General features: G+C 47.9%; 1 protein-coding gene across 2 annotated transcripts in view; it reads right to left on the bottom strand.

The window, feature by feature from the left end:
• The window catches only part of TKFC (triokinase and FMN cyclase), a 360,998-nt gene extending 349,830 nt beyond the window's left edge, over positions 1–11,168 (bottom strand). The window contains exons 1-2 of one of the 2 annotated variants that reach the window (XM_085648511.1): positions 10,967–11,168; positions 3,018–3,175 (exon numbers count right to left, since the gene is read on the bottom strand). The gene's annotated coding sequence lies outside the window, so the exon portion shown is untranslated. The remainder of the gene's footprint in view (positions 1–3,017; positions 3,176–10,966) is intronic. The other variant, XM_085648509.1, reaches the window with a different exon arrangement.
• Positions 11,169–13,319: the final 2,151 nt, after the last annotated feature.

The following is a 13,319-nucleotide window of genomic DNA, read 5'->3' as shown; positions in this document are numbered from 1 at the left end:
GATATGCCAGTTACGCAATTTGGCCCAAAGCTTGTGTCGTGGCACCCCATCAAAGGCAGCTGGGTAGTCTACGAAGCATGCGAAGACTGGTTTATTATTTTTACCATTTGCTTGCTGGCTTAGATACGACATGGCCACGATGTTATCAGTTGTGGAGCAGCCTTTACGAAATCCAGTCAGGTGGGGGGGATTTCCTTCTCCTTAATCCATCTATTTAATTCCATTCAATAAGGTGCTGACGTAGGCTTTACATTCAATGTCCAAGAGGGTAATAAGTCTATAATTTTTTGGCTCTGTGTTGTCTCCTCTCTTGAAAATTGGATGTAAAAATGACCCTCGCCATGAATCGGGCACCTTTGCTTTCAATCGACATTCGATCAACAGCTTGGATAGGATTTTTCCCCAATATACTGGATCTTCTCTAAAGATAGCTCCTGGAAGACCATTGGGCCCGGGTGCCCAATCTTTTCTTTTCTTTTTTATTACTTTTTCTACGGCGGTACAGTCTTGTTCTTTGCCCATACATTCCACTGAGACCTCCTCGTCTGTATTTGCACTAGCCAAGGGGCGAACCCCGGAGCTTCCAGGGTCAATGGATTCTTCCTTTTCAATATAAATTGAAGAGACATGTCTCAGCCAAGCATCTGCATGTACAGAGTTGCGCCTGTCTACTTTACCTTTCTCCAGGCTTGCTATAAATTGCCAAAGCTGACGTTGTTTGTGAGGTTTTGAGAGCTTGTGTATCATTATCCAGTCTTTCTCTATTTTATTTTAAGAGACCATAGCAGATGTTTGCGCTTTTTGGATAGGTCTTTACACTTTTCCCTTGTTTCTTTGGTTCCTGCAATCCTGTGTGCTCTTTTTTCCCTCTTCAGGTTATGTATTATAGTGCTTAGTTTTATGTTGTTGTGTCTAAGTTGTGAGGTGTACATTGTCGTTCCATGTGGGCTGACTTTGTAGCTGTTGATAAATATTGTTTTTAGAGCACAAATCCCCCTCGTCCAGTTATTCACACTAGGTTGGTTTCCAGGATGCTTACCTTTACACTCTTATTTTTCTTTCCATGTGTTAAATAACGTGGCCTGATGCTTGTTCTATTTTAACCTTCTAACTAGTGTATGTTCTTCAATCCCTGTTTAATGGGATACTACAGCTGCTTGTTCCCTCTGTGTGATACTAGATTTCGGGTGAGTCGAGGAGGGATAGACTGGAGAAGAGTCAAGAAAGATTTATTTTCGAGATCGTAGTAGTAGAATTAGGTTTGAGATGAATCAAAGAGTGGAGGTAGAGGATATATTGAGAGAGGTATCAGGTGAGACAGAAGTGAACAGGAGAGAGTCAAAGGTGTTTTTTTTTCTTCTTTTACAGTAGGAGTAAAGTAATACATACATAGATACCTAACTACATAGAAAGGGTATATATATATTTAAGGAAGATATATCAAGATTTAAAGTTGTATTGTACAAACTCAGACTTTCAAGTGTGGGTGTACTTGAAGCTAATTTATTCAAATTTTTTATAACTTTTAAAAAATTGCATCTTTTCCTCAATATTTCAATAGTGAAGCACTAGTAGATAAAATAGTTATGATATTTACATATTGTGATAGATGAATAAAACAGGGATCCATAATCATCTAATTAAATAAAAACTAAGCAGTGACCTATAAACATTTTAAGCACACAAGAATATATATATTTATTAACTATAAGTAATACATACATTTTTTTTAAGCAGACCTAAAGAATATCTATTTAATTAAAAACAAAGGGCCAGATGTAGGTAGCTAGCATTTAGCTATTCCCGAATGGCAAATCACAAGGATTCGCAATTAAGAAGTAGCAAAATGCAATGTATGAAGGTGTATAGTACACCTTTTGCGATTCCTAAGGGGTCACAAATGACCTACCCCATGAATATTAATAAGGTAGGTCGCAATTTGCGACCCCCTAGGAATCGCAAAAATCACAGGGATGGTGGCCTGCTGAGGTCAGCAGACCACCATGTCCGTGATTGCTTTTCAATAAAGCAATCTTTTTTTTGTAAAGCAGCCTGTTTTCCTTAAAGGAAAACGAGATGGTTTACAAAACGATAAATGAAAAGTTTTCTTTTAATTTTTTAAGAGCAGGCAGTGGTCCGTGGGACCACTGCCTGCTCTTAAAAATAGTTTTACAAGCATTCACAAAGGGGAAGGGGTCCCTTGGAACCCCTTTCCCATTTGCAAATGGGTTACCGCCTACTTGAAGTAGGTGGTAAAATGCTAATGTTTTGCAACCAAAACACAACACAAAACATTCATACAAACCGATGCGATTCGGTATTAGGAAGGGATGCCCTAAACACGCCCCTTCCTAATACCGAATTGCAAACCCATTTTGCGATTCGAATCACAAAATTAGGTTTGCTGCATCGGAAAAGCAATTTTTGCATTCGCAAATGGGCAGATTCTGCTAATCTGCCCTTTTGCGAACTCAAAAATGCTTGATACATCTGCCCCATAGTTTTTATACATATTTTTACAAAGAAAGACGCATATCTAGATACACACATATATATCATCTCATTATAAATGTTTACAAACATAGGGATATGCTGTACATTAAGTTTGAGTATGGTGGTTATGTAGAAAAGAGTCAACTCTTGAGTTCCTGTTGTGACTGCTGTATTGTTCCATATACTTGTTTGATCACCTAATAGCAAAACCTGAGTCTGATTCTAACATAAAGCAATCCAGCCAGTGGGGTAGATGGCATCAAAGTAGGGAGCTAAAAATCTAACACTACCATTGCCAATGAATTGATGCGCTCTGGCTGTCTGTTAGGTTACTGCTATGAACTCATTCAAAGTACTTTGACTTAACTTGAAGACTGCCCTTCTTTTGTAGAGTGACAGAGGACCGCCCAATATCAGGGGGTCTAAACTAAGAAAAAGATTTTATATGTTTGAAACAGATTAGGGACAACACGCCCTCCATGAAACATCTCCCACTGTGTGTCAATTTGCTCCACAAGACTTACCTCTGCTTGTGCAGCGATTCCGCAGAGACGACAGGAGCGCCCGTCCCCGCACCCACCTGACCCTCGTGGACCGTAGAACCCAGCAGGGATGAGATGGACGCAGGGAAAGGAGCCTGAATGAAAGCGGTGGGTAGGGGTGCAGGGTATCTCGGAATGACCTGCGATAGAGGAAGACTATGGTCAGTGAAGAACCCACAACCACAATGGAAGCACACACAGAGCTATGTCCTGTCCCAGACTCAAAGCACTCACCCGTACTGCCGGAACGCCGGTCGCTACACGGCCGTAGCGCAGGTGAAAGGCCAAGGACAGGCTATGCAGTAAAGCAAATGTCGGTGCTCTCACACCGTGGACAGTGGAAATCAATCTAGTTTCCCAATAATAACCCTGGAAGCGGCAATGAGAGTTTAACCCCTGCTTCCGAGTAGAGAAAACAAACAGCAAGGCGCTACAGCGAAAAAGTCAATGGAACTCCTCAATAGTAATTCAGCACATACTAATTGGCAAAATCATTAAAGGCAAAATCAGCAATGGAGATCAGAATTGGCGCAATGCGCGTTTAGGAAAAACCAACTGTGGCAAAATCATCAAGGCAAAATCAGCAATGGAAATCTGAAATGGCGCAATGCGCGTTTAGGCAAATCAACTGTGGCAAAATCATCAAGGCAAAATCAGCAATGGAAAATCAGAAATGGCGCTATGCGCGTTTAGGCAAAACCAACTGTGGCAAAATCATCAAGGCAAAATCAGCAATGGAAATCTGAAATGGCGCAATGCGCGTTTAGGCAAAACCAACTGTGGCAAAATCATCAAGGCAAAATCAGCAATGGAAAATCAGAAATGGCGCTATGCGCGTTTAGGCAAAACCAACTGTGGCAAACATCAAAGGCAAAATCAGCAATGGCAGGCTCACTTCCCACACAGTCACAAGCACAGGAGAACCCTTCAACAGCCCGGGAAGGCTAGGGGGCAAGGGTTAGAAAAAACCTGAGAAGCCAGGACTGGTTCCGAAGCGTGGACGAAGGTAGAAACTGGTTCCAGTGGAGAGGGACGGCGTTCTTTTCCGTTCGGCTTCAGGACGGTCAATCTCGCTCCTCGCAGCTCGGAACTCCAAAGAATACGAAGCGCCGAGCCGGCGGGAAACGCGGCGTATAAGCGTTTCCCCCGGAAGCGCTTCCTTGACCCTAGTGCCCCTGTGGATGACTAGACCGGTACCTCGACTTCCGCCCGGAAGTGAGTATTCCGGGTCGTCTCTGTGTGTGCGTCTTCGTGGAGGGGGACGGCAAGCGCCGTAACATGACAGAACCCCCCCTCAAAAATAAGTCCCCCCCTCCCCCCCAGGGGCTCAAAAAGGGACGGCAGGGCGAGGGCTGCAGGGGTGACTGAGATGAAAGGCACGGACCAGAACAGGAGCATGGCGAACATGGGACAAAGGCTCCCAAGACCGCTCATCCGGGCCGTACCCCTTCCAATCGACCAGGTAGAACAACTTCCCCTTGGTACGACGAGAACCCAGGATGGCCCGGACTTCGTACTCCACATGGTCCTCCACCACCACTGGAGACGGAGGAGAGGGAACCCCGCCATCCGGGCGGACCGCTTGCAGAAGAGAGACATGGAAAACGGGGTGGATCCGCATGTGCGGAGGGAGCGTGAGTTTCATAGCCACCGGATTTACCACCTTCTCAATGACAAAGGGACCCACATAACGGGGTAACAGTTTCTTGGGGCCATGCACGTTGAGATGTCTGATAGACAACCACACCCGGTCACCCATGCGGTATTCGGGCTCCTTCTGTCTATGGGCGTCAGCATGCGCCTTGTAGGTGTCCTTTGCCTTGGCCAACCCAAATCGAGCTTGCTGCCAGATAGCACGTAAGGCAGCATGATAGGAACGAACTGACGGCAAGAAGCAGTCCCGGGGTATTTCCCAGGCAGAGGTGCGGGGGTGACGGCCTTGGAGGCAAAAGAAGGGAGACATTCCGATGGCAGAATGCTTACTGTTGTTGTAGGCGTACTCAGCCATCCATAGGACCTCGGACCAGTCTTTGTCAACCATGAGCAGCAGGCAACGGAGGTACTGCTCCATGGTGTGGTTTGTTCTTTCCGCTTGACCGTCCGTTTGTGGGTGGTACGCTGTGGACAAGCGTACGTCCATCTCGAGGATTCTGCACACCTCTCTCCAGAAGTGGGACACGAATTGCGATCCCCGGTCTGTTATGACCACCGATGGAATGCCATGGAGGCGGATTACTTCTTGCACAAAGATTCCGGCCAGGGTCACAGCTGTGGGCACCTTCAGCAAAGGCACGAAATGCGCCGTTTTGGAGAGATGGTCGACGATGGTGAGAATCGTGGTGTGCCCTGTCTTGGTGGTAGGAAGTTCCACCACGAAGTCCATGGAGATGGTGTGCCATGGATACGGTGGTATCGGAATGGGACGCAGAAGGCCCACCGGAGGCACGGAAGCGTTCTTACTCAGGAGACAGATGGTACAGCTCCTCACATGAAGTCCTGTGCCGGCCACCATGGTCGGCCACCAGAATTGTCTCTGCAAGAGCTCTAGTGTCTTATGGAAACCGGGATGGCTGGACAAAACGTGATCGTGACATAGGCGGACCGCTTCCTGCCGACTGGGCACCCCAGGTAGATACAGCCGGTCTCCATGAAACAGCAATCCGTCCGTGTATGACACGTCTGTGCGTCCATCCGTCAGTCCCTCCAGGTCGACTTGCTCCGTGTCCTTCCGTACTTGAGATAAGAAGCCCGAAGACGTCACCACACCCTGGAAGTGTTTCTCGGCAAGGATAGGAACAGGCTCGGTGTTCTCAGCTTCGTTGTCAGTTTCTTCCATCCGCGAGAGGGCATCGGCCTTGGCATTTTCTCTCCCTGGCCGAAACGTGATCACGAAATCGTAGTCATTGAAGAAAAGGGTCCATCGGAGTTGTCGGGCGGTGAGAGCACGTGCTGACCGGAGAAACTGAAGGTTCCTGTGATCCGTATAGATGGTTACGGTGTGTTTGGCGTCTTTCAGGAAGTGGCGCCATTCCTCGAAAGCGGTCTTGATGGCAAGGAGCTCTCTGTCCGACACCGAATAGTTACGTTCCGCAGGTTGTAGTTTCTTGGAATAGAATGCCACCGGATGCAGTAGTCCAGTGCGGGTGCTCCGTTGAGACAGCACGCCCCCGATGGCATCTTTAGAGGCATCCGCCTCCACGACGAAGGGCTGATTGGTGTCGGGGTGCATCAGAACCGGGGCTATGGTAAAACGTCTCTTCAGTTCTTGGAAGGCGTCGTCCGCCTTTTGATCCCAATCGAAGCGCACGCCCTTACGCAACAACCGGGTAATCGGGGCTACCATCTCGGAGAAGCCAGTAATGAATCGGCGGTAGTAATTGGAAAACCCCAGGAACCGTTGTACCCCTTTCACGGACTCCGGGGGGGGCCAGGACAGGATGGCTTCCACCTTCTTGTTGTCCATTTGTATGCCCGCTGGAGTGATGACATGCCCCAGGAACTCGACCGTGGTGACGTGAAAGACGCTCTTTTCCAGCTTTACATACAGATGATGTCTACTCAGCCGCTGAAGGACGTAACGCACGTGCTGCACGTGCTCTGTGATGGTCTGCGAATAGATCAAGATATCGTCTATGTAGACGATGCAAAAGACGTCTATGAACTCCCGTAACACCTCGTCGATAAAGTACTGGAACGCTGCGGGAGCGTTACAGAGTCCGAAAGGCATGACCTGGTATTCGAATAACCCGAATTTAGTTCGGAAAGCGGTCTTCCATTCGTCGCCTTTTCGGACTCTGACTAGATGGTACGCACCCCGCAGGTCGAGTTTAGTATACACCGAGGCGTCTTTTACCTGTTCCAGGAGATTGGTTATCAAGGGCAGCGGGTAACGGTTTTTTACGGTGATGTTATTCATCGCTCGAAAGTCAATGCACGTCCGCAGATCGCCCTCCTTCTTAGCCACGAAAAACAGAGGAGAGGAAACCGGAGACCTGGAATGACGGATAAAGCCGTTGACCAAATACTCGTCCAAGTAGGAGCGTAGGTGGGCGTTTTCTTTCTCCGTGAGAGAATAAATCCTGCTGCAGGGCAACGTGGAACCGGGAATCAGGTCTATCCGGCAATCGAACGAGCGATGCGGCGGCAAGGTGTTGGCTCCCTTTTTGTCAAACACGTCGGCTAGGTCCAGGTATTCTTTGGGCACGGCTGCTTGGGAAACCAACCCCATTCCCTGCACGGGCAGCGATCTTGCTTGTATGGAGCGGGTCCCGAGGAGGTGGTCTTGGGTATAACAGGAATCACAACAATGCTCTGAGTCCAAGTGGATGCTTCTGGATACCCAATCAACGCGAGGATTGTGCTTCACCAACCACGGCAACCCCAATATCACCTTGAATTGAGGAGCATCAATGACGTCAAAGCTGATAACTTCGGCGTGGTGATTGATAAAGGACATAGTCATGTTCTCGGTGTGGTGCCGAATAGGGCCGGATGTTAGGTCTGTTCCATCCACCGCCTTGACCGTCTCGGGTTGGGCCTTTGACACGGTGGCTATACCCAAGGCACGTGAGAATGCGGTGTCTATGAAACAGCCTGTAGCACCGGAGTCCAACATCGCCGTTACTTGCCAGGTTCTGCCCTCCTGGTTTTGCAAGGAAACATCCATTCCTATATGGTGAGTACCGTCGACTACAGCAGGGATCGCGGCATTGCAATACGAAAAACCCAGAGGACGGATCCCCTTATCTACTGGGTTGTCTCGTTTCCCGTCTTCTCCGTTTTGGTGATGGGCAACGCGAACGGCCTTCCGCTCCGGGACTTCGTGGGCTTCACCGGACATTCTCTGACGAAGTGTCCGCTTTTCCCACAGTACAGACACTGATTCTGTTTCCTCCGCCGTTCCCTTTCCTGATTTGACAAAGGACCTCTTATGCCTCCGATTTGCATAGGTTCAGGTGCGTCGCTCTGGGGACCGGGCCCTTCCTGGGTCTTCCGGGTCTCCTTCTCCCCCATAGATAGGAAACGACTGTCACTGCTTCTTCCTTTATCTGACCTTCGTTCTTGCAACCGAAAGTTCATCTTCACCACCAGATCGATGAAGGGCCCGATTTCCTCGGGTGGGTCAGGGAACTGCGAAATGAGATCTTTTAGTTCGTCTCGCAATCCTCGATAAAAGACTGACACCTTCTTGTCCTCGGGCCACTGGGACTCAATCACTAGCCTACTGAAAGTGGTGATGTAGTGCAGGAGGTCCTGGTTGCCTTGCTTGAGGCTGAGCAACGCGTTATCAGCGGCTTGCACAAAGGTGTGCCGCGCGAACATACGTCGCATAGCTTCCTTAAAGGTCGGCAGGTGGTGCAGCATGGGGTCGTCGTGTTCAACCAACGCTATTGACCATTGAGCGGCGTCTCCGCCCATGTACGACAGGATGTAGGCAACTTTGGATGCATCATCAGGAAAGGCAGTGTTCCTGGCCATAAAATGCAAGTGGCATTGATGGATAAAGATGCCGTACTTGGTACTGTCGCCATAGAACCGTTCCGGTGGTGCCAGTTGTACGGGATGAGGAGCGATAACTTGAACTGCAGGATTCGGGTTGCTGGCGGCAGAGGACCCCCCAAACGTAAATGTTGGCTGTCGTAATATCCCTTCCTGTATGCCCCGGTGGCTCGGGGCGGACCCCCAAGGGTTGGTGACCCCAGATGACATCTGGCCCTGTAGGGTAGTCATGTCGTGACGTAAGCTGAGGTTTTCTGCCTGTATTGCGGTTAGCATGGAGGCAATGTCTTGCAAGGTGACCTCTGGGTCGCCCATGTCGTCTGGGCAGAATGGTAAACGTGGGCTTCGTATTCTGTCAATTTGCTCCACAAGACTTACCTCTGCTTGTGCAGCGATTCCGCAGAGACGACAGGAGCGCCCGTCCCCGCACCCACCTGACCCTCGTGGACCGTAGAACCCAGCAGGGATGAGAGGGACGCAGGGAAAGGAGCCTGAATGAAAGCGGTGGGTAGGGGTGCAGGGTATCTCGGAATGACCTGCGATAGAGGAAGACTATGGTCAGTGAAGAACCCACAACCACAATGGAAGCACACACAGAGCTATGTCCTGTCCCAGACTCAAAGCACTCACCCGTACTGCCGGAACGCCGGTCGCTACACGGCCGTAGCGCAGGTGAAAGGCCAAGGACAGGCTATGCAGTAAAGCAAATGTCGGTGCTCTCACACCGTGGACAGTGGAAATCAATCTAGTTTCCCAATAATAACCCTGGAAGCGGCAATGAGAGTTTAACCCCTGCTTCCGAGTAGAGAAAACAAACAGCAAGGCGCTACAGCGAAAAAGTCAATGGAACTCCTCAATAGTAATTCCGCACATACTAATTGGCAAAATCATTAAAGGCAAAATCAGCAATGGAGATCAGAATTGGCGCAATGCGCGTTTAGGAAAAACCAACTGTGGCAAAATCATCAAGGCAAAATCAGCAATGGAAATCTGAAATGGCGCAATGCGCGTTTAGGCAAAACCAACTGTGGCAAAATCATCAAGGCAAAATCAGCAATGGAAAATCAGAAATGGCGCTATGCGCGTTTAGGCAAAACCAACTGTGGCAAAATCATCAAGGCAAAATCAGCAATGGAAATCTGAAATGGCGCAATGCGCGTTTAGGCAAAACCAACTGTGGCAAAATCATCAAGGCAAAATCAGCAATGGAAAATCAGAAATGGCGCTATGCGCGTTTAGGCAAAACCAACTGTGGCAAACATCAAAGGCAAAATCAGCAATGGCAGGCTCACTTCCCACACAGTCACAAGCACAGGAGAACCCTTCAACAGCCCGGGAAGGCTAGGGGGCAAGGGTTAGAAAAAACCTGAGAAGCCAGGACTGGTTCCGAAGCGTGGACGAAGGTAGAAACTGGTTCCAGTGGAGAGGGACGGCGTTCTTTTCCGTTCGGCTTCAGGACGGTCAATCTCGCTCCTCGCAGCTCGGAACTCCAAAGAATACGAAGCGCCGAGCCGGCGGGAAACGCGGCGTATAAGCGTTTCCCCCGGAAGCGCTTCCTTGACCCTAGTGCCCCTGTGGATGACTAGACCGGTACCTCGACTTCCGCCCGGAAGTGAGTATTCCGGGTCGTCTCTGTGTGTGCGTCTTCGTGGAGGGGGACGGCAAGCGCCGTAACATGACACTGTGGCTCTAAAGCAACCTCACCTGGACTGGTCTAAGCTGTATCTAATCGAGCTACGGTTAAAGAACAGTATGAAGGGGAAACTATATGCATGCCCAAATCTTCATGGAGATATGCAGAGGGTTATCTTGGGGGGAGGGGGGCAATAGTGAGTTGAAAATTGTATTTCTACCTGTGGTTAGACAATTAAAGAATATAACGTGTGAGAAAAGCAGATGAAGGATTGAGACTCTTTGAAGACCACTACCCCTTCCACAGACCTAGTATTATTCAATTCACAGTATAAGTCCCTCTGAATTGAAACATTTTCAGTTCTAATTATTCACAACATCATTACAACACATTGATCTGATAATTCTAGCAAGCTTTAACAGCACTAACAGGTGTTAGGCCAATGTTCATTGTTGTATGGTATGCCTCAATACAATCAGAAAACTCACAGGAAGAAACAAATACTATTCATTGGTTTGATGAACTCGTGAGAAAGTGTCACGCATTTGACCGCGGAATGTCACTCATGAGTCAACTGAAACCATAAAATGTCATACATAAGCAATCTAAAAACTTGGAAGCTATGTAAAGCAAGTCCTGCAATGAGAAAACGTGCAAACACTATCCAAATTAACCAAAGGAACAGGCTGGAGAATGTACTTCAACTAGCGCACAGGTGTTCCCATCACCATCATTCCTACAAAGCATGAACAACAAGGTTCCAACATTTTGAGTTTCTTAAAATACATAACAGTCCTACCTCTAAGAAGTTATAACCAGCGACCCCGAGAAATAGGTATGTAGCTGAACCTTGCCCATTTTTTACAATAGACTGTTCTTCTCGCCCTATGTTATTGCTCTTCCACACCTTAAGGTTTGAATACAGATTTACAAAAAAACACTATTCGTTTCCTTTCCATTTTTTCTGGCTCCGGCGTCATAGCTGTCTTTCTTTTGTTTCTACTACCTTCGGTTGCTTGAAGCGCAACAATGTTAGTACTTCTTTTGTGTCAGTGCCAAAGGCGTTGTTGATTTGAGCCTTGAAAGTAAACTATTCACGTTTCTTTCAGTTGGGTCTCTTTTAAAGCGCGATATTATTATTATTCCTGGTGCTTGATTGAAAAGGAGCACGTCCCTCATTACGGTCGAAGGACACCGAAGCCCAATTTAAAATGGCCGCCACCCAGTTGTTCGGAATTGGAACTAGACAGCTATAGAGTAACACATTAAAGCAGTTTTGGGCGCCATGGTTCTGGAACAGAAACTTTAGTATTCATACGAGTGCTAACTATATAGTTCTATTACCTAATTTACGGTACTCCGTTTACCAACATGGGAAGGGTGGAAGGCTGAATTTGCGTGCTGGATTTTGAACACATGGACGCAAGACTTTTTATTCGTGACACATGTTCGGCTCACTAAGCCATCCTGTTTGCATAACGCCAAGAATTTAGCCAAAAACCCAGGAGGGATAGGGGGCGTGATGGTCGCTAATAGGTATATGTTTTCATTTCTATAAAACGAAAGAAACATTGAGTCCTTGAAGGATCGTGATTCCTTAAATAGCTAATTTTAAAAAGATATAACAAACATTACATTTCTACAAAGGTATCCCCAACCTATCAGTTCCACTTTGACTCCTAGAATTAAAGACCTCCACATTCAGGACTTGAACAATTTTTTCTAGCTAACGGGTCTAGAACTTTCAATTCTATTAAGGACTCGGAGGCAAGGATTACGCTTTCTCTTTCTCCGATGTTTATTAAAAAATTTTTACAGCAGCCACTAAAAATGTAACATAAAAAACTAAATTTCTCACTAAGCCACTCATGACATCATCTTCAGGGACCCAATCAGGCCATGCCTATGCCAATATAATTTTAGTACGCCATACAGTGTTGCCTCTGTGGGCTGTTTCCCGCACAAATGGGTGATATTTTTTATGCAGGAAAAAATACACCCATGGCAGGTTGTGTAAATTTGGGCAACATTTGTGTAGCGTCACACTCTAGTCTTCACGTCCCAACGTGATGACGTAGAGTGCAGCGGTCATCTTGGGGGCGAGCAGAGAGCGCGGAGCCCGCAAGCAGAGCGGAGGTCTCCTGACGCTCTCCTTAAAGTGTGTATTATAATTACGAATAAACCTGCATTCTCCTACACCGTCTTGGTATGACCTGTTCTTTCTGCAAGCAGCCCCATACACTACAAATGGCGACGAGGGCCTGGGATCAACACGAAGAAGCACCAAGAGGGAAATGAACTGGGAGATACACAAGGCCATAGCACCAGGAGAGCAGCTACTGACCAATGACAGGTACGCACTAAGGGAGAGCGCGGCAGAGGGGACGCCAGGCATCAGAATCAGCCACCCAGGCATAGACACGCACCAAACTCGGCAGCTGCGTTATGTTATTGTTATGTTATTTTTATTTGTACTGCGCACAGCTGCCCCAGCAAAGGGGCGTCCTGGCGCTTTGAGAAGGTGAACACAACACAGCACTAAAAGCGGACAAAAGGAGACGAGACACAACAGATAAGCTAAACAAATAAAAAGGTCTTGATAGCCCGTCTAAACTGAAGGAGCTCATCGATGGCCCGGATTTGTGGAGGAAGAGAATTGCACCAACTCGCTGCCAGGACTCGAAAGGAGCGGCCACCAATTCTGCTCAACTTAAAACGCGGGACCACTGCTAAGTTCTGGCCTAGCGATCTAAGAGTGCGAGAGGGGACATAGGGGATCAGCAATTTCTCCAAAATTTGTGGGGGAGTACCCTTTAGGATATTAAATGCAAAGCAGAGAACCTTAAATCTAATCCTCTGCTGCACAGGGAGCCAGTGGAGAGAGCGCAGAGTATTGGACACCGAGCACCGCCTAGGCAGACCAGTCACCAGTCGGGCCGCAGCGTTTTGAACCTGCTGGAGCCGCAGAAATTCTGACTGGTTTATCCCCGCCAGTGGGGAGCTGGCATAGTCCAGCCTGGACAGCACTGATGCTTGGACCACCAGCTGTCTTGTGGGTGCATCAAAGAATTTGAGGATGGGTCGAAGTCCTCTGATGATGCCATAGCAAGAAGCCGCCACCTTCTTGGTATGACAGATGAAACTCAGAGAAG

This window comes from Triturus cristatus, chromosome 3_2, assembly GCF_964204655.1.
Source record: "Triturus cristatus chromosome 3_2, aTriCri1.1, whole genome shotgun sequence".
In the NCBI taxonomy this organism is placed as follows: domain Eukaryota; kingdom Metazoa; phylum Chordata; class Amphibia; order Caudata; family Salamandridae; genus Triturus; species Triturus cristatus.
The sequence above is the reverse complement of the archived record's forward strand: the minus strand, read 5'-3'. Positions and strand labels throughout refer to the sequence as shown.